Below are 20,213 nucleotides of genomic sequence, written 5' to 3'. Positions count from 1 at the left end.
ATAGATGAAGCTGTCAAACATAATGACTGTCTCCCCCACAAGACTGCAGAGCTCTGTAAGACAAGGGCCGTGTGTACTGTGCCCATCACTGTATTGTCTATATCTAGCTCAGCACCTGGCATGTAACAGTCCTTTAATATGTTTCTTTGAATGAATGAAGAAAACCCTAAATGAAATGACATTATACAGAAGTTTTCATTAATCCTTACTCTAAAATTTATACAGTTTTAATATGGGACCTTAGAACATTCCTACATGTTTTAAAATCTGAAATTAATTATAAATAAAAGTGGTGCTTTAGGAAGGAGGAGTAAGTCAATAGAAGAGAAAGGGGACAAATATCCAAGGGTCTGAGAGAGAATATGTGACCCCCAAGAGACTGGCCAGAAAGGATATATAAATGACATCGGGGGAATTGCAGAAGGTTCAGCTGCACCTCAAGCAGCTGCCGGAACAGCACAGTGAACTCAAATCCCTTGGAGCCACGGCCTTGGAGCAGCATGAACGCCGATGGCTCTGTCCAGAACATGCAGCCCTCTGTAACCAAAGCCAGCAGCTTCAGCAGAATCTCTATCTTCACCCAAGGTGACTGCATTGGCAGCAGTAAAGGTGGCAATACAGGAAGGATCTCCAGGCCAGGTGTGACACTACATGCCCCAGAAGTGTGCAACCAAGTCACCTCATCCCAGTCTATCCTGAACCTTCTTCCTTGAGCAGCAGCAGCAACAGCAGCAGCAACAGCAAACTTTGTGCTCTCCCACCCACACCTCAGCAATAGCCACCCTTGAATAATAACTTGATCTCACAGGCAGATGACCTCAGCAACTCCTTTGGACAAATGAGCCCTAGGTGCCAAGGTTCTACTAAAGCAACTGACTCATCGGCACCTCTATTCCAGCTGCCACTCATCTCCCAGCACCATCAGCAGGCTAACTTCATCATGGCATCCATGGGTCAGCCCCTCCCCACCTCTAACTGTTCCACCTCTAGCCAAGCATCAGCTACTCAGCAAGTGCTGCTACCCTGGGGCTACATGCAGCCTTCTCAACAGATCCAGGTTTCTTACTAATACCCCTGGACAATATCCTAATTCCAACCAGCAATATTAACATTTCTGTCACCTGGTGGCCTGCAGATCCCGATGTGGTCAAAAACTTGCTCAGCCATCCCAGCAGCCCGGTTTATAGCCGATGATGCCTAACTGGCAGCAGGTGGCTTACCAAGGAATGATAGGGGTTCCAGCAGCCACAGAACCAGGGCCTGCTCTGCAGTCAGAGAAGCAGTGTGGGGGGCTAGATGCAAGGCCTGGTGGTTCAGTACCCTCCACTGCCTTCTTACCAAGTCTCAGTGGGTAATCACTCACAAAATGTGGTCCAGCGGCCTTTCTAGCAACTCATGCTGGCCCCTGTGAGCCAGTCTGGGTAAGGAGGCCCCCCAAAAGGGGGCATACCAGTGCACTACAGCATGATCCCACTGGCTCAGCAGAACCATACAAGCCCTACTGTTGGGTTTCTGCAACCTCCTGGGTCTCAGCAGTACCAGATGCTTCAGTTTCCCTCTCCCTGCAGTCTACCACAGATGCCGCAGCAGTAGTCAGGAGTGTCACCTTCTGGACCAGCTGTGGTGATCATGCAGCTGAATTTCACTAATGGACCCTGAACCTACTCAGAACCCATCCAGGGTCCAGTGGAGTCACTGTAAATACTACAACATGGACCACGAGGACCAGAAGCCTGGAGACCTGTACAATCCTGATATCAGCCCCCAGGCCAACACACAAATGAGCAGCAGCCCTGACACATCTCCTACCCAGGCTTTACCACCCTCTCCTGTCACCAGCTTCAGTGGTGGCTGTCTGCACAGGACTCAGTCCCTTGTTTGTCTTCAGATGGTTCCCCTGGCCTGGGGGTCCAGCACAGGGTGATGGGTGTTACTCCCTCTTAGGCCAGCCTTTAGAGTACAATCTGTCCATCTGCCCTCCCTTGCTCCATGGCCAGTCAACTTACACAGTGCACCAGCGACAGAGTGGACATGGAAACCAGGGCAACAGACAAGCACTCAAATCTGCCTCCTCTGACATGGAGACAGCAGATGTTGTCTTGGGGCAGGTGCTGGAGGTGACAGATCTCCCTGAGGGCATCACCTGTACTGAGGCAGACAAACTCTTTAAGCAGCTTGCTATGTCCAATGCCAAGACTCAGCTCAGGGGCTCCCTGGCAAGGGTGGAGGCGACAATGGTGGGACTGCTGAGAATGGCCACTGCTTGGACCTTGCTGCCTTGTACACCATCATGGCTGTGTTCCCCAACCCGCTGGCTGCTCAAATGCCTCCCTTCATCTCAACAACTCCCTGAATAGCATCAATCTTTGAATGGCCAAAAGGAACTATGACCTGAGGATCCTGGAGCGAACCAGATCCCAATAAATGGAGAAGAGGAAGGGAGCAACCCAGAAGAGGTGGGGGCAGGGTAGAGGGTGTTGAAGGATCCTGGTAGACTATGGATGGAGACAGGAAGTAAGGAGACTGATGCTAAACTGGAGCCTAAGACAGTAGTGATGAAGACGGAAACAGATGGACATCCACACTGGCATTGGATTCCTTCAGGCTCCCCTTCTTTGGGTCCCCTTTTTTACCCTGGTTGGCCCCTCTGCTTCCCTCTTCTTCCCATCCACTTATATCATTTTAATTTATTTTCTCTTCTATTTTATTTTTTGTTGCTGTTGTTCAGGAATAAGTATTCTCCAATAATTTTTTAAAGATCTCATCTCAAGCTCCCTTTCCTTTTTTTTTTTTTTTTTTTTTTTTTTTTAAATGGAGTCTCATTGTCACACATCCTGGAGTGTAGTGGCCTGATCTGGGCTCACTGTGACCTTCGCCTCCCGGGCTCAGGTGATCCTCCTGCCTTAGCCTCCTGAGTAGCTGAGACCACAGGTGCATGCCACCATTCCTGGCTAATTTTTTGTATTTTTGGTGGAGATGGGGTTTCACAATATTGCTCAGGCTGGACTCAAACTCCTGACCTCAGGTGATCCACCCGCCTTGGCCTCCCAAAGTGCTGGGATTACAGGCATGAGCCACCGCCCCTGGCCCTTTTTTTGTCTTTATGAATGTATTTATATGGACAGAAATATGAACAGAATTATGATAAACAAAATTGATTTCCACATTCTCTCACTTCCTCGTCGTGTCTTCCCAAACCCCACAGAGATAACACTTGGAACTCCCCTCACCTCCAAGGACACTTGTATATTGTTTGTTTAATGTTTGTACCACAGTAACAGACACAGTGTTTATTTGCAGAAATAGATGTTTGCTGGGTATATTCACTGTAAATTTTATTTAATTTTTTTTTTTTAATTTGGGGGTTATTTGGGGCGAAGTTGATTTTGTTTGTAAATATGAAAAAAAATTGTCCCTGGAAAAAAAAAATGCAACAACCCAGCATTCCATTAGAAGAACACTCAGTAATCTGCCCATTACAGATTCTTTTCACAATTTTTCCTTAAGCCATATTTTTATTTGCATTAATTTCAGATTTTAAAAAATGTAGAAATATTCTAACTTCCTGAATTAAAATTGTATAAATTTCAGAGTGAACATTGATGAAATGAAAGCTTCTGTACAAATGTCATTTTATTTAGGGTTTTCTTCATTTATTCAACCAAACAAATTGAAGGACTGTTAAATGCCAGGTGCTGATCTAGATATAGACAATACATTGACAGGCATGGTGCATGTGCCCTGGCCTCACCGAGCTCTATAGGCTTGTGGAGGAGACTGTCATTAATGAAACTGTCATAGGTGCTAGCAAAGCACAGCATGCCACGGGGTAAGGTTGATGGAAGATGAGGTGTCAGGGAAAACTTCTCTGAGGCAATATCCTGTGAGCTTGGCCCTAAAGGAACAGTGAAATAGATGAAGAGTGTAGTGAGAGAGGGTGAAGAGAGAAAGAAGTTCATGAAGAAGGGCTATCTCATGCAAAGGTTCTGTGGATGAAGGGAATATAGTTGTACTGGAGAGCTAGGCACAGTGCCTTGAGGTGGAATCAGAGAAAAAGACAGGGCTAAAGCCTACAGCGCTGTGGTTATGGCCATAGCAGACATTTGAGGAGGAGAATAACATGGTTAGAGTTGCATTTTGAGAAGATCACCCTGCCTATGTTATGGAGACATGGCCCAGAAATGATGCTGAGAGACCAGTTGAGACCATTATATAGTTGTTAAGGACATCAGTATGACCAACCTCGGGGTTACATATAAGTGACCATAAAAATACGGCTCAACGAGGGAGTCAAGGTGTTTTGAAGATATCTTTAAGAAATAAGTGGTTAGTTTTGCTCAATTTTGTTTGATATAAAGTTGTAATTTAATTCATGAATAGTAACAGCTCTGACATTTTGCCAAAAGGGAACTTTACAAAACTGTGCACCACACTGAATAAATGGAAACCTTTGGATCTGGCTGAATCTACTAGTTAGTAATGCTGTTCAGAAATTAATATATGATGTGTGGCACATTTTTTGGAATGACCGTTTACTCAGAATTTTTAAACAGTATTTTATTATGGAATGTATTATATTTTTACTCGGAGGAAGATTAAGATAGTTTGGTGATACATATAATTCTTTTGAATTTCAAATAACACATTTGGTTTATTTTTTCCTTCTTAAATTAGAACACATCTTCCTGGAAGAACTGGGTGGGCTTATGTTGTAAAATTGCTTCTGTTTCAACTAATTCTGTCCCAATTAGGAGTCAATACTTTATATAAGGATGAAAATATTTGAAAAAATACCTTATACTTTTATGAAAAAATTGTATATATTTCTTATTTTTAAACCTAAATTTTCTACTGTTACTGCCATTATATTATGTATTTTAGTCACCATACATAAGTCATAGCCATTAAGGGATTATTCATCTTAAAGCTATAGCTCCAAATATTATCTATACTGTGTGTATTTTTTATGCTTTGTACAATAGTTGTATTTTGAGAGTAAAAGTTTTAGGCATAAGCAAATCCTAAAACCATCTGCAGTAAACCAATCAATATGTGGTTTCCGAAAAAAAATGCTAAGGGGCAAGACACCTCAGATCATTCTTATGTAATAGATTGGCAATGTACAAGAAAATTCTGTTCCTCACTTCTTTGATTTTATCCCTTATTGTCAGTAGATTCAGAGGCATGAGTTTGTATTTCCTTAGCTTCCTTCTGCTGCTTTCTATCCCTTTATTCATCCAGTCTTATGTAAGAATACTTTTTCTTCTGTGATTCTTCTCATGTAGCTGAGCTCTGACCTTGTATTAGGCCAGAGACATCAATATTGTGATAAGATTCTTGCCAAACTTTTGCCCATGAGAAAAGTCTTGGGGAGAATGAGGAAGTTAGCTAAGAATTATGATTTTCATATTGTGAATAATCACGCACACCAAAAAAAAAAAAAAAAAAAAAAACCCAAACCAAAATATCCCAGATGACTAACAGCTATATTGGGTTGAATGATGATGTAACCTACTTAATTTGCATGTAATTTTCATCTAATCAAATGTAGAAATGTGTCTATTTTTTCTTCACTTCTTTGATTTTATCCCTATTGTCAATAGATTCAGAGGGACGAGTTTGCATTCGCTTAGCTTCCTTCTGCTGCTTTCTACCCCTTTATTCAGCCAGTCTTACGTAAGAATACTTTTTCGTCCCTGTGGTTTTTCTCATGTAGCTGCACTAATGTATGAATTTTTAAATCAAGCATCCTCTCAACTATTCAGACTTTCTTATGTATAGATTTGTTCCTTTTCCTTCATTCAAAGTCCTGCCATAATCTTAAAGGATTTCAATCCATTTAATAATTTAGTCTTTATATTTTTGGCTCTACTTAATCCAAGGACCTCTGTCTTTCCTGTTCTTTGTGCCCCATTGTGGATTGAATCTTCATTAGCAGCTTCTGTAACGTTAACTCCAGATCATAGTTCACTTTTTTGTAACCACCTATGTTTTCAGATTTCATGAATTCTCATTCCACTGTACATATCATTCAGGCTGAAAGACGATGCTCATGTTAAATCATCTCAAGCTCCCTCAATTTTCTTCCAGATAACCAGCAGCAGCTACCCTTCTCAATGCTTCCCCATCACACCCTCTTTTCCTCATTTTTCTTCTCTTTCACCCTGAAACCTCTTCTGCTTCAATTCATTGGTTTTGAATACAACAATCTAATCGCAAATTCCAACTTCTAGGTCAAAAATCTGCATTTTCTGCTCCTTTATCTGGGCAGCTGAAAAGTTACATATATTCATGGTCTCAGTGTCAACACCACTGTTAGCACATTTGATTAATTCTTTTGTTTGTCTTTATTCATTTGTCTCTTTCCTCCTTAAAAGTTAGTCTAACTTTCTCTATTATAGTTTTCAAACCTACATTTTACTCACGCACCTTTATTCTCAATTGTAGATCTTGCTGCCTGGTTTAAGGGGAAAACTAAGGTCAGCAGGTTATTTTCCTTAGCTTCCCTACTCATAACACCTTAAAATGTATCCAGTCTATGAGACATAGTACCTTCTGCCTATTCAGTACTAATCACTTCCATACATACATTTTATGCCCTCTTAACCTGCCTCTTTCCTGTCTTGTTCTCATCATCAATCCTCTTTCTCTTATAGCCTCAATATATGCTTTTCTATTGGTTTCTCCTAGATTATAAACATGCTTATGCATCTCACATCTAATGAAACAATTCAAACTCAAAAGTCTCTCTCTAACACAACTTATTTTTGTCATATTCTTCTCATACCCTCTTTAGAAAGAGAAACCCAAATTCACATTCTCCACTATCTGACTACTCATACTCTTCATGATTGACTGCAATCAGGTTTCAGCTTCTTCTGATTGCCAAATCTAATGGACATCTATCAGTTCTTATTTTATTTTATCTCCAAATGAAGCTAGCTATTATCTTTTTTCTAAAATATCAATAAGGATTTTTGTTTGTTTGTTTGCAAGAAACATGTACCAATTCTTAAGGGAAAGATACCACAACAAGAATTGGAAGACATGGGAAGTAAACTCAGACAGAAATTTGGGGCAGTCCAACATTTTTTCAGGCTACTACTTGTAGCATGAATAAGTATTCAATTAAAAATTTATATTTTTGAATCATAGTGCTAAAATTCAAAGACTTTAGAGAGAAAATCCAACTGATCTATCTTATGTCACAGGTTGTATCCTTCCCTGGTCAATGATGGATGCCAAGAAACATTGATGTCCCTACAATTTCCATAACATTACATTCCCATGGTTTTCTTATCTCTCTGTCTGTCTCTCTCTCTCTTTTATACACGTATTAGTTTCTTGTTTGCCCACTATTTAAATATGAATGTGACCTCATGGCTTTATTCTTTTCATCTTTTGATATCATGCTATGTAGTATCATTCAGCATCATGATTTCATCTAAATTGGGTACTTTTTATCAAGCTTTCTCTGTGGATGGGTATTGTACTAAGTGCTTTATATAGATAAAAACTTCTTCAATATTTTATGAGATATTGGATTATAATATTCATTTTACAAAGGAAAAAAAAAAACTTGGGCTCAGGGAGATTAAATAATGTTTCCAGTTCCTACAGGTATTTAGTGAAACTGGACAATCAAGTCTCCAACAGCCAAATGCTCTTACCATCTATGTACTGATAATTTCCCAAATATATTTTCAACCAAGCTTTGTCAATGGCTCATTTGATATCTCCTCTTAGTCTCAGTATTCAGAGGACTTTATATATTTAAAATGAAATTTATCATCTTTTATGGTTCTTGTTTGGTGAGTCTCATGATTACTAAATATTAAAACTTTGTGTTGGTGATTGTAGCAATGGAGAGAGGGAGTCTTCATCAACTTCATTTTCATATTCTATTAATAAATGTCGCTGCCCTCCATGTCTCTCACAATTGACCCTCATTATTTCAATAAGAATGTGTTAACAGTCTCTAAGCTGAATTCCTAACGAAATAACCATCTCACTCAAATCTGTCACCCATATAGATTCCTAAGTGTTTAAAAGCAGCTATGTTATTTCTCCATTTAAAGTTCTCAATTGGCTTTCTGTGTCCTATAAGATAAAGTCCAAATTCCTTAGCATTTACATGCAAGAGTATTTCTGATTTGATCCTCTTTACTTCTCCAACTTCATCTCTTAGGTCCATCTGATCTAAATCCTATACTTCTGGAATACTTAGCTGCATAAAATACCTTGAAAGTACTATGAAGCTGAAAAGACACTTTGGATTATTTATTCATGTATACTTCCTGTTTTTAAAATTTTTATTTTTCTCCCTTCCTATTTCCTGATCTGGACAACTCTTTTCCTCTTTGACTCATTATATCTTCAAAGAAAGCTAGTGAGTTTTTTCCCTTCATCGATGTCTCCATAATTATCAGTGAAGAACTCTGTTATTTACACATTGTCTACTTTCCATTCACCATTTTTAAGAAATCTAGAAATAGGGTGTTTCCATGGGGGAATAGGAGTATATTTCATAGGGCATAATTTAATAATGGGTGGCGGGTGGTGGTGGGGGATTGCTGCTTTCAAGTTCTGCTTAAGTAAATAGGGCAGAAAGAATTCTAAAAAAAAGCTCCAACTGTAGAAATACCCAGATAACAGTAACTGGTAATTCAGAGAAACTTAGAAGTACATTAGACAGTCAGATTTAAGATGTTATATTCTGTTAATCAGAGTCATACAGAGTACACTCCAGGTAAAGAGATATAAATTGATATGTTTGGGTGATTTCTAATTTGTTTTTGCAATATAATCATGTAATCTCAGGGTTGCAAACAACCTTCAACATTATCTAGAAATCTCTTACAAGCTAGCTCATTGTGATTACCTGAGGACATCAATTATGAAGCAGTAGATTAACCAGAATGTAAATGCAATGCAGTTTGCAGTGTCATACAAAGCGGTTGCATTTAAATTTGTTTTACCTCAATAACTAGCTTGGGGATTGGAGCATTGTGGGAAATTTCAAAATATACACAGCTTGATAAGGTCTTTCAGGAACTAGTAGTTAGGTCAAAATTCAATTTACAAATGAGTCCAACTACTGAGAAGAGCAAGTAGCTATGTTTTAGTTTTCTATTGTTGCTATAATAACACAAATTTGGTAACTTAAAAAGCAACAAAAATTTATTAACTTACAGTCTGGAGGTCAGAAGTTTGAAATGAGTGTTACTGGGATAAAACCCAGAGTTCCCTCTAGAGATGCTATGATGAATCAATTACCCTGCTGTTTCTATCTTCTAGAGGCTGCCTTTATTTCTTAGCTTATGGCCCCTTGCACTGCCTGCATTTCTTGACTCGTGGTTCCTTGCACCATTTTCAAAGCCAGCTGTGTAACATCTTTAAAGCTCGCTCTGTGGTCTCTGATTATGGCTTTACATCTTTTCTGACTTTGACTTTCTTACCTTCCTCTTTTCCTCATAAGTACCCTTATGATGACATTGGGTCCAACCGGATAATGTGGCTAATCATCCTATTTCAATATTCTTAGTTTAATTGCATGCAGTATAGCCCGTTTGCCATGTAGGGTAACATATGCACAGGTTCTGGGGAATAGAACATGGCCATTTTTTAGGGCCATTTCTATTAGCTACAGACCCGGCAAAAATGTTCTGATACTGTTTTTTTGTTGCTACCGGTGTGGAGCACTGGAAGTGTTGTGATATTTAATATGTAAAACAAGGATAGTGTTGAAATTCTGTGGCCAAAAATGCAAAAGGGCAGTGTGGAACTTCCCTTAAAGGAAGAGGGAAGACCAAGGGAAAGGGTGTATCACAGACAGTTGTGTGAGGCAAACCTGTGACAGAGGATTAGCAAAAGGAAAAAAAAAAAAAAAAGGTAGCAAGAGGAGGAACAAAGAAAGATAATAAACTGAGATAAACTTCACTGTCAGTTAAATGGAAAATTCCGTTATTCAGAACATTCCATTTTTAGGGCCCACAATTCAACTGAGGTGGTACTGTATTTAGCAATTTCACAAAAGCTTTCCACTTAGAAAGCAGAAATATAGCAACAGAGAATGTCAGAGCTGAAAAAGACCTTCAATATTTTCTAGTCTAACCTCACTTTACACGAAATAAATTGAGGTCCACATTTTTTAAAAATTTAAGAAAAGTTGCAGTTACTTGGTGCCAAAGGCAAGACTTCAACCCAAATGTCCTGATTTAAAGTTCATTACTTTTGCCACATTCTCCTCTAAGAATTCTTTCTCTCCCAGTAGGAAATAATATTTTCTTTCTTTAGGAAATATAAAAATTTTTTTCCTATCGTAAAAAAATTTTCTGTTACTTTTCTCTCCAGGAGTGGTATGGAACAGTCATCTTTCTTCTTTTACATAGAAGCTAGAGCTAGATTTAGCCTCAACTGCATAACATGATTTTCATGTTACATAATATCATTTTTTATTTGTCTAGTATTGTGTGGGTTTGAAGGTACTTTCACATTTTACGTATTATTGTCCTTGTTTCTCAGAATGATACTGTGAGGCCTTTAGATAGAGAAGATAACTTTATCCCTGTTGTACAAAGATAAGCTCATTAGAGATGAAACCAGGACCAGAGCCTGGGGCTCCTGATTCTCTGTCACCCTATACTTGGGCTGCACTGGGTTTTATGATTTTAGTCAAGTTTCTCATCCTCTTGGTGAATCTGTATTCTTATTTTTAAAATAATGGAAATAATTTGTTGTACCACATAGAGAAATTATAAGATGAGATATTAAATAGGAAAGCCATTTGAGAAAAGATTATATCCTTTATAGCAAATATAATGAGCTCATAATTCAAGCACTTATAACACGAGGAGGATTGGACAATCATTGCTACGTTATTCTAGATGACTGAATTAGCGTAATTTACAACAGGGTTAAGTTGTTTTCCACATAATTTTTTTTGCCTTAAGAAAAAATGTATAAATTCTTAAGTTATTTACTCTTCAAGTAAGTGTAATGATAACAATAATAAACTATAACTATTGTTTATTGAGTTTGTGCTTTCCTCCAGGCCCTGTGCTATAAAGCTATGTATGCTCTAGGTCACCAAGTACTAAGTGATACATTCTAGCCTCTGAGGAAATGGGTCTGTGTGATGAAAAACCAATGTGTTCAATCCTTAACTCCCCTAAATCACTCAAAACATTGTGCAAGGATGAAAATCACAGAGAAAATGATTGGATGCATGGTATACTTTTTCTACCTTCACAGCCTGCAGCTGATTTTCTTTGCTCGCTCTCTGCTAAAGCTGATAGGAAGATAAGCCAATTACTATTGGCTACATAAATATGGAATTGTCTAAAGCACTAGCTTCTATTCCAAAATTTAGGTCTATTTTCCCAGACTGGCCTCGGAAAGACCAAACTTTTTTAGATCCTGAGAAGATGAAGGTCCGTTTGAGCACTCCTCTGTGCTAGACCCTGTGCTGTGAACTTCAAACCATTACCTCCTAAAAACTTCACAACAACTATCTGACCTAGGTACTATTATTATCCACATTTATCAGATATAGATAATGAAGCTTAGAAGCATTTAGGAACGTACTGAGGGTCACACAGCCAGTAGGGGTTGAACTAAGACAGCCTGACTTTGCAGTCTTCTACATTCTTAGTCACTAAATACCTATCCTGGTGACACTTGCCCCTGAAATATATTAGGGGAAACAAATATCACTGCAATCACAAACACCATTAGGGGTTTCAAATGAACAAAGAAAAATTTTGTACTTGACTTATGGAGCAGAACAAAATGCTACAATTGCAGCTACATTGAAATAGAAAAAATTGATAGAAATATTGGTTTTCAAACTATTTTAATCTCTAGCCAACCTGTTTTTTATCAATATTACCTATTAATGTCATCACTTTCAGCATTTGATTTTTAATTAGAGTTTTAACATGACACATTGATTATTCAGCTCCTTCTTTACCATCTTTAACTACATCTTAGTTCTTCCACATTTGAGTTCAAACTTTCAAAAACTGATAAATATGGGAAATTAAGACAAATATTCTATAAGATGTAAATGAGGTATGAGAATTTGAAAATCATAAAGTTATTATATATCAATGCATGCATACTATCAGAAAGCATATCAGTTATCTTCCATACACAGCTTGAAATCTAAACGCAGATGATTAAACATCTTTCTCCTATTAGAAAAAGAATCTCCTGCTACTTTGGGGTTTTGAAACTTTAGTTTTTCAGGAATAACAACCAGATGAAAAATAAAAATGCAAAAATTATGGAAAATTTTAATTTAAAGAACCTAATATGGAAATTTGAAATTTTGTCCTTGAAATTTTAAATCTGAAAGTGTGATATGATAGACTACTGACACCCTAATATGTTGCTGGACATTAATAAACTGAGATTAGCTCAAGATTCAGGGCCTTAGGATGAAATCTCTGGAAAAACTAACTTTAAACCAAGGCTCAATAATTCCTCATGGTAAAATTCTAAGGAACTTTAATTCATCAAACATTACTTATTGCATGAAGAAAAAGATGACAGGAGTAAGATTCAGGAAATAAAGTATAGAAACATCTCAGCAACAACTGCAGATTCTGAAATTTTAGTCATTACATAGAAAATAAATATGTTCAAAATATTTAAAGAAATGAAAGAGTATATTAATAACTAAAGGCTAAAAGACCCTTTAAAAAGGTAGGCTTAAAGAAGTCCAATGTAAATTTTGAAATTTATTAGAAATTCAATATACTGGATAAACAGTAATGAAAAAATATGTGTATAAAGATAATTTGTAAACTGGCAGGCACAATTATTAGAATTTAAATCATAGAGTTTTTAAAAAGTGGAAATTATGAAAGATGAGATGAAATGAGAATACTGAGTACATATCTAAGTTTAGAAGGAGAGAAGGAATTGTGTAAGAGACCAGAATATATATATATGAACATACACATACCTATATATGTAGATACATATATACATATACAAGTTAGATGTATCACAGAAATGCAAAGATATTTTCTCAATAGAAAACCATAAAGGTAATTCACCATAATAACAGATTAAAATAGAAAAAAGAAAACACCCACATGATTATCACAACAGATGCAGATAATTTGCTCTAATAATATTAAAAGAGTTGATCACATCGTTTGAAGTATAATTGGTTGGAAGTAACAACCAATAATGTCATTTAATGGCAACTCAAACAAATAGGAATTACTGTGGTCATATAAAGCCTAAAAGCTGAAGTTGCTGGCTGTGGTTGGATTGTTCAAATATGTTGGGCTGAGCAGCTTTGCAAACTCTTGGACTTTCCCTTGTGTTTGAAAAATACAGAGTAGAGAGAGGGACAGTCAAAAGCTTAAAAAGTACCAGATCCTCTTTTCTAGGTGGCTACCAGCTTCTTTTTCACACAAAGGCAAGCTGAAAGAGAGAAGAAACCTAGATTTTAAATCCAATTTGGACCTTTGTAAATCATACATGACTACATATTTTAAACTGAAGTGAGACTGTTTCTGTGAGTTAAAGTTCTCAGAATACCCATTTAATCATAGGATCTATAAGAATTTTTCACTTTCTGGTTTTGGAACTAATAAACCACACAGAGGATTTCAACTGACATTAAAAGACAAAGTGAAATTGCTTTATGTTTACTATCACTGGTCATGCATGTTCAGCATAATGGTTATGCTACAGAGCAGTGAAAGTCAGTAACTTACAATTACCTGTGTCAACATAAACGAATCCTGTAAACATGGAAATGTCAAGTGAAAAAAATAGGAAGAATAAAGAATTTGTATAGTGTACAGTAGTAATATTTCTAAAATATTTTAAAATATTCCAAACTGTAACGTATTTTGCTTTAGTATTTTCTATACATGGAACAAGTGAGAAACAATAGATAGGAATAATGAACACTAAATTTTGGATAAAGGTTATATGGGTGGATGGAGGTATATTAGGGAAAGGAACATGAGGACTTTCACGTTTCATGTAATAGTTTATTTCTTAAACTGAAGAGTGGGTGGGTACAAGGGTACTCACAAAATTATTCCTATTATCTTTTGTATATTTTATAAGTTTTCAGTAGAGCAAGGAACAAGTTTCCATATTGAAAAAAGCTGAGAGATTACTCATTTTTTAATGAGTTGAAAAAAGATTTGCATTTAAGGAGGAAAATGAATGGTAGATTAAAAAAACCAGGCAATGGGGAAACTGAAGTAATTAAGAACCCCAGGAAGAACAAAACATCATATAAGACAGGAAATGTAATTCTAGTACTTATCATGGCTCATCTCTGAGTGATGTTAAAATAGTAATAATAAACATTGAATGCTGATTTAATCAAAACTGTACTTTGAAAGATGGATAGAGAAGAAGTGAGTGAGAACAGAAACATAGGAGAAGTACATCTCCATCTTCCATAATAGAAAGTCAATAGAAAATATAGAAAATGGAAACAAATCTTGACGTAGCAGAATAAACATGTTGCTTTAGAGTTACGGGGCAAATACTTGAATCCTGTACCTAGCTCACTAGCTAAGAGACGAAAACCTTTGCTGTTATGAAGGAGGGTGAGGAGCGAGGAAGACAGGGCTGCTGGTTTTTATTAAAGCCTTATAGAATCATTAGATAGTTTAAATTACATACACATATAGCTGAAAAAAACCCTAAAAGTTTAATAGAATTAACCTTGCACATTTTGCTTAAATGAAACAGAAAATATCTCATTTCTTAACTCTTTACTATTGTATAAATATTCTAAGGTCCATTTAAATAATACTTTAGATATAGTGTATATGCCTTCTGCATATCTACCTGGTGAATAATTTACAGTGCTGTTCCCTAGATCAGGAAATAGAATAATTTTATAGAATAAATGTAGGCTGAGAACCAGTGCAATGTTTGATTCTATCCTCTCTGATTCTACATTATATCATGCTGCCTCAATTCAAGCAGAACACTAAAGCTACAGTGGCAATTTTCAGGAAAATGTATCCACTGAGTACATTTACTGCCAGCTTTGCCGAAGACTGATTACAATGACTGTAGAGTCTTTCTGCTAGTGATGGCTTCTGATTGCAGGAACTTGCCACCAGCTGTACCCAAGAGCATGAGACCCAGTGGCCATCTCAGCAGGAGCCCTGACCCCACTGATGAGTGCTCCACTACAATCTCAGCACCTCCTTCCTTTCCTACCTCAGCATCTAGAAGTTGGCAGAATGGGATGTGATATCCAACTGTTAATATACACTACAGTGAAACATTTACTGAAAATGATTTGGTATCCTATGGTCTAGGACTCCACTTTCACATCATATTTGAAGAAAAGAAGAAAGAAAATTATTTTGTATGTTAACGATTGTATGCCACATTTTACAATATTTAATTTTAGTTGAGAAACACCAGATGCCTGAAAACTACAAAGGAAATGTAGGAAATTAAGCAAAGAGGTCAATAAATCACTCACCTTTAAGAATTGACCAATTTCTACAAGGTAAGCAAGTAGAGTCCCAATAGGTGGGTAACCATTCAGGGTTTCTGAGAGTAACATAGCACTCAACCTCAGAATCCTTCTCTCCTCTTCCCAAAGAAGAAAAAAACATAGAAATATAGGCCACCCACCTGGTGGTGGCTTGATAAAGAAAGAGAGAGAGAGAAAGATTCTAGAATATTAGCTACCAGAAGGAACCAGGTAATGGCTTAATTTCAGAAATCAAATGATGGTTTTTCAAAAGAAGTAATGCATCGTTACATTATTTATGTCAATATCATGTCTTTGTACCACATATGCATATTCATGACGAGAACCATACTAAGCTATAGTTTGTTAAAATATAAACTAAGCCATACAAAGAGGCAGCAGACTACTTACCCTCCACCTTTTTGAAGGAAAGTTATTAAAGGATTAATGCAATATAATTTAGCATATCTCAGTATTATTTTAAATGCACAGAAGGTCTACACTTCATGATATTCTCCTAGGGAACTGAATAGTTGAATATTGAAGTATGATTAGACAAGACTGTATTCAGTCAACTTTCTAAGAATGAGCATCTGAACTCCACATGATCTTGTTTACTATAATGTATATGCCCCTTTGGTAAGCAGTAGTCTAGAGGAACGATCACTTATTTGGTTAAGCAGCTGAAGGATCTGTCAAAATTTCCATTACAATAAATCGTACTAAAGGCTAATATTTGACATATGATTTTTCCAATTTAAGAACACGACTTTTGCTTGAAAATAGTGTATATAAATTTAAACACACTGTTTAACAAATATAGCCATGCACCACATAACAATGTTGAATGGTTACATGAGATAATTATAACATTATTTTTACTATACTTTTTGTATGTTTAGATACACAAATACTTACCATTGTGCTACAATTGCCTGTAGTATTTATTATAGTGACATGCTGTACAGGTTTGTAGCCGAGGAGCAATAGGCTACACCTTCTAGCTTTGTGTCAGTGCACTCTGATGCTACAATGTCCGCACAATGACAAAATCACCTGAGGATATACCTCAGACAGTATTCCTGTTAAGTGACATATGACTGTATATTCAAATTCCCTAACAAAATGTAATTTCCAAATATTTGTTTATTTTCACTAAAATTCAGTGTGCTATATTGATTTAAAAATTATGACGTTATCCAAAGAGAAAGTTACCTAATAGAATACTTACTTCAGTTAGCACACTGTCAATATTTTCCAATTTGAATCTTTATTGTAGCTAATTTTGGTATAGCCTAAGTGTGAGACAGCTGCCTAAATATCCATTCATCTTTCATCTGAAGATTGGAACTTTTTTTATATTAAGAAAGTAACAGCCAAGTCAACTTATTTTCATAGATTTGCTACTGTGTGTAGATGTATATGTGTGTACATGACATGAGTTGAGTCATATTACTATCTCCACTGATAGCATTCCAAGTACATAAAAGTAACGATCATTTAATAAACCATTTTACTTATACAAGGGTTTTCAATATAACAGGATAATTTATAGTGAAGCATACTTGTAAGATCCTGCATGGACTCTTTAATTAAATACAATTCTCATTAACAGTTTAACATAATAAAATGTCCTCATGTCTTTCTGGTTAGCTACACTCACACACATGCAGGAACACATACACACACAGAGAGAAATCCCCTAATACCCAATTTAATTAAACATTTGGCAGTTCACTGCAGCCTCATACTATGTGGAAGAAATCCATGCATACATTCCTTCAGTCATTCATCTATTCAGTGACTGTTAACTGAACACTAACACTGTCAGTGCTTTTGCTAGGTGACACAGTACATAAACATAACTAAAACATAGATTGTTCTTTTAGGAGGTACAAAGTCTAGTAGGAATAGGCATTTTAGTATATTTAGTCTGACAGGGATCCCCAGATTTCTCATGAGAAGGATCCACTCACAAGTATGCCTCACTGTTGATATAATATTTATTTGGATGGCTGAAGGCTGTTGCTATGAAAGTCCATGTCATGGTGTAAGGAAGGGGTCCAGTTTTAATCTTCTGCATATGGCTAGCCAGTTATCTCTACACCATTTATTGAATAGGAAATCCTTTCCCCATTGCTTGTTTTTGTCAGTTTTGTCAAATACTATGTAGTTGTAGGTGTGCAGTCTTATTTCTGGGTTCTCTATTCTGTTCTATTGGTTTATGTACCACATGTTCTCACTTACAAGTGGCAGCTAAATGATGAGAACACATGGACACATAGAGGGAACAACACACACTAGGGCCTATCAGAGGGTGGAGGGCAGAAGGAGGGAGAGGATCTGAAAAATAACTAATGGGCACTAGGCTTAATACCTGGGTTATGAAATAATTTGTGCAACAGACCCCCATGACACAAGTTTACCTATGTAACAAATCTGTACACTTAACTCTGAACTTAAAATAAAAATTACAAAAAAAGGAAAGCCCATGTTCTGGAGATGTTTGTTGATGACTTTGAACTAAAGTCCCTTTTACGGAGAAAGTCAGATTATTGCTGCTATTCAGCAACCAGTTAATTCAAATTCTATTGCAGTACAATAGAACAATTTTGTACTATTTAAAAATCATTTTCATTTGTACTTTTTGTAGTTGTTTTTCAAGTTCTTCACATAGAGTACTTAAAATTATAGTAGTCTTCTTACAGCGTTATTTTTATGTCTTTTCTCCCCCACTGAATGATGTGCTTCTAGCACACAGAAGCCATGCTTTGTTCATGTGTGTAGCTCAGACATATTGCATAGTACTTAGCACATGTTACATATTACCTCGTTATTTTCACATGCACTGGATCTGATTTGGTCACAGGATCTTGACGTATGACCTGGTGTAACTTTTCATATCTATAGGATTATTGAAAGCCTTTTTATAACGCATCTAAGTCAGAGCTTGATACTGACTTTTAACAGAGACCTAAGTCCTACACGAAAAGCTTTTTTCCCCCGTCAGAACCTGGACAGTGAAAGCAGTATCCTCTTTCTAGGCAACTGCCTCCATCCTTTCCTAAGAGCACTCTTGACTTGACAGTACTATAGCAGCACTTTCTTCCACTGACTCTAGGTTTTAATGTCTACTTCTCCTGAAATAGAGCTAAATTGGCCAAGCTGGCCTTCTAAAATCAGGTAAGGTCCTTACTTGGCAGTGTGCCTGAAGTTCAGGCTGACAGCCCCCAGTAATGTTGAGGCAGGTCATCAGCAAAGCTGTTTCATCAAAATGAATTCTGGAAAGACATATGCATTCTGTAAGACCATTCTCTTTTTATTAGAATAAAGATTTTATTTAAAACAGTTTAATTATACCTGAGCTATAGAAAATGTTTATTTAGAGTTAGCCAACTTTTAGAAATTGCACCAAAATGTAGACATGAAATACACATAAAAATTATTTGCAATGGGAAAATAACAAATGCTTCTAAATGAAAATAAAGATGAAAGGTACATAATAAGAATACAATATTATGCAATAGTATGTTGTAATTTATTTTATATTATGAGCACAGTGTAAAAACATAAGAAATTCTTTGTATAGCACTAAATGAATAAAGCCACCAGGATGTCATCTAATAGAATTATACCTTGTGTTGTTTCTTAACGCCTCTTCACTTAGGGACTTTCTAAATATCTGATTATGGCCTAGACACTCTGTTCTAAATACAATATTTGGTATTTTTCAAGGGTATGTTTTTAGGGGCTTCTGGGAGATAGGGACTGTAAATTTGAGTTTAAGAACACATTCTTTAAGATGTGTGTGGAGCTTAATTTTATCTACTCAGAGACATTTGCATTTTGGAAGTAGATAGCTAGATTGTAATTACTGTAAATGTCTGGATCATGAGCATAGGCTTCAGATATTAAAATATGAACAGAATAGAGAATCTGACATATCAAATTCTTTTTCAGACAATAAAGATGGTAGCAAATCCCTGGAGAATCACAGCGGGGATTCTCTTGATAGCTAACACAGAAAAGAGTAGAATTGCTTCTACTTAATCCTGCGAATTCTGATCACGCCTTTAGATTGTTCGTATATCCCTGAAAGGTGAATTGAGCTCAATTTTGGATGAAATTATTATTTAAAAATGTTTACATAATATTTATTTAACTCATGGCAGCATATCTCAGAAGGGTCTCATTAAACAAAAGTGATTAATAAACCTCGATCCTAACAGGAATCACATGTGGGTAAGCTTTCACTCTGACAACACTAATTAGTATCAAAACAATCTTTACCTCTCTTGGTATTTGGGCTCTATTTCTTACCAACATATCACATTTGATTTGCAATATATAGATGCCAAAATGCAATAATAATCTTTTTCTCAACTATCAATCTTAATAAATTTAATTTTGAAGATATAATGATGCCTCAAGTTGAGTGTGACAAAACACGGTATCCTAAATTCTACTGATAGATGCTAACTGCGGGTGGAAAGGGGCATTCATTCCCAGATCTTTCTAGAATCACAGAACCTCTGGGATAAGATGGGACTATCTAATTAGATTCCTGCCTCCAGAAAGTTAATTTATTACATTTCAGACAGAGAATATTTGTCTTACCTTAAGGATTAACAAGTAGGAGATTCTCAACTGTGACTCAATATTAATCCATTTGAGGACTTCAGTTCATTCTTTTTCATTTGTTCCCTGTTTTAAGGCAATTTGTGGTCTTATA

General features: G+C 36.6%; 1 pseudogene; it reads left to right on the top strand.

Annotated features, from left to right (window-relative positions):
* Nucleotides 1-309: 309 nt before the first annotated feature.
* LOC126952268 (R3H domain-containing protein 2-like) lies at nt 310-2,424 on the top strand (annotated as a pseudogene).
* The last annotated feature ends 17,789 nt before the right edge of the window (nt 2,425-20,213 follow it).

The sequence above is a fragment of the Macaca thibetana genome, chromosome 4 (genome assembly GCF_024542745.1).
Source record: "Macaca thibetana thibetana isolate TM-01 chromosome 4, ASM2454274v1, whole genome shotgun sequence".
Taxonomy (NCBI): Eukaryota; Metazoa; Chordata; class Mammalia; order Primates; family Cercopithecidae; genus Macaca; species Macaca thibetana.
This window is presented reverse-complemented; position numbering and strand designations above follow the sequence as displayed.